Below are 2,472 nucleotides of genomic sequence, written 5' to 3'. Positions count from 1 at the left end.
ACACCGAGGCCACGAAAACCCGCGACGAAACCCCACACCCTGCTCCGTCCGCCACCCAGCCGGAGCCTCTTCCCCGACGACGTCGTCCACAGCAACACCTCGACGTCCCTCATCCACCGTACCGGATGAGGATCCGTCGTCGATCTCATCGTCCCACCAGTTCAGCCACCCCGTCCTCCACCTCCAAGGAGCTGCCCCGACGTTCCCCTCGTCTTCCGTGCCACCTCCATTCCCACACCGTCGTCTTCACCTGCAGCACCGGAAGAGCATCATCATCACCGTTTCCTCAGATGAAGCTGCGGCCTAATCGGCGCCACCAAAGAGGTTGTACAGTAATCGCCACATTTTCTTCTTGATTCGATCTCACGGTGCCGCCGGCGCTCGGTCTCGAACCGACACAGCGCGACTCCATCCACGGCGGCGTCGCCGGCCACTTCCTCCATGGCGTCGCTCCCTCGGCGGCGACGCCCACATCAGTAGGAGTTGCTGCTGATTTAGCTCTCGCTCGCGCTACTGCTCTGCTCTTGCTCTCGGTCCCCTGCCTGGTCTTCTCTTGCTATTGCTCTTGCTCACGCTGCTGCTCTCGCTCTTGCTCTTGCTTGCGATGCTGCTCCGATTTAGCTACACTTCAGTCGACTGAATCGACTTTTGGGCCAGTCGATTTTCAGGGGGTGGGGGCTCACCGGGGTGAAGGAAGAACCAGCCGCAGCGGGGAGGGGGGCTCGCCAGAGAGGTACCCCACTATCTATCTTAGGGTTCAGGATGGGGGCGGTGGTCGCCGGCGGTGGCGGGGCGTTGGCGGGGCGGTGGCATGGGGATCGCCGGAGAAAAAGCTCGGCACGGGGGGGCCTAGAGGGATGGCCGGGGCGGCGGCGGACCGGCGGTGGGGAGTGTTTTCGGGGCGGGCGGGGCGGTGGGGGCTGCTGTTTGGCCGGTGGTGGCTGGCGGCTCATGGGGGTGGAGGTTGAAGATGAACCGCATGCCCTTGATTTCGTATCCAACGGCTGCAAAATTGACTGACCAGAGATGAAAAAGTCAGTCGACCGACGTGTAGCCTCACCTTGCTAGTGCGTTCAGTTTCGACAGCAAAATTCAGTTTCGACAATTAAGTTCAGTTTCGACAGTTAAGTTTAGTTTTGACAGTTAAGTTCAGTTTTGACAGTTAAGTTCAGAGATGAGCGGCTGATGTATTTTACATCTAGCACTTTGTGGTTATGTATTTTACGTCATGTATTGGAGATGCTATTAGAATTCCACTCAGGTTAACGTTGTTCGTTGTCTCTCTTGTCTTGCTTCAGCCTCGGCGTCGTACAACTCACCGGAGCAGCTCCAACGATGAAACCCTCCATCACAGCGGAGTAGTACCTCGGGCTCCATCTCCAGATGCCTAAGATCTTCTTCCCCTCCTTCGACAGCAAAGTCAGCCGGAGCATCCTCACCGGCCAACCCAATCACACTGAGATCGACATGGCTTCGCCAAATAGGTTGTACACTTGTTGCATCTCTTTTTTACTCTACATGTTATATATATTGTCCACTGAGCACACGGATTTGTTCCTTTAGTGTCTCCTTGAAATAAAAACGTAGGAATTTTAATTTTCACTTGTCCTCCTTTTCAAATTCCTATTCATGAAGCACAAGACTAAGAGACAGTAGCATAATAGCATTATAACCGTACATTTTCTTGTGGTGTGACTTAATCTCACCATGCTTCTTTGCATCATGTGATCTTCCAATTGTTGTGAATCAAACACACAGATTGGCAGAAATCCTGTGTTTTTAAATTCTCTGTTTTGCACATGCATTCCTATCCTATTCATGTCTATTTCCTATCCCTGCATTGCTGGAATCCTCCAATTCAAACGAGCCCTTACAGAATTACTTCTCTTACAGATAGTTGTCAAAGAAAACCTTGCGTGGTTTGTCCTGCTCTTGCTGCGCCGTCGTCCACCCCAGCTCAGCTGCTCCAACGACAGAAGGGTCCAGCACAGCAGGGATCCGGCCTCCAGGTTGTCTTTCGCCGCCTCAGATCTTCTTCCCCGCCGCTAGCAGCCATGAAAACCGCATTACCATCATCAACCGAGCAGATGACCTCGGGGACTACACGGGTCCGCAAGAGAGGTCGCACTCTTTCGTGTCTTCTTACATTATGCATCACTTAATATTACATGCTACTTTATCGTCCTGTTCACCGATTAGACTCTGAGTCAGCTCCAAACTAATGGTCAAACTTGAGTTTTTAAATGGTTGTGGGGTACATATCGGGGCCGCTATCAATAGTATCTATCTACTATCTGGTTAATCTCCGGTGTCTACTATGAGTTTCATGTTGGGTGGGAAACAAACAGTAAATAATCCATTATCTGTATTTTTTAACTGAAGCCATTATCTGCCTGCTATTATTGGTTTTGGGTCTATCCACAGGTTGCTACCATCACTCTAGATTTCTGCATGCACTCCTTACATAGTCTC

This window comes from Triticum urartu, chromosome 2A, assembly GCF_056163025.1.
Source record: "Triticum urartu cultivar PI428250 chromosome 2A, HENAU_Tu73, whole genome shotgun sequence".
NCBI classification, from domain to species: domain Eukaryota; kingdom Viridiplantae; phylum Streptophyta; class Magnoliopsida; order Poales; family Poaceae; genus Triticum; species Triticum urartu.
This window is presented reverse-complemented; position numbering follows the sequence as displayed.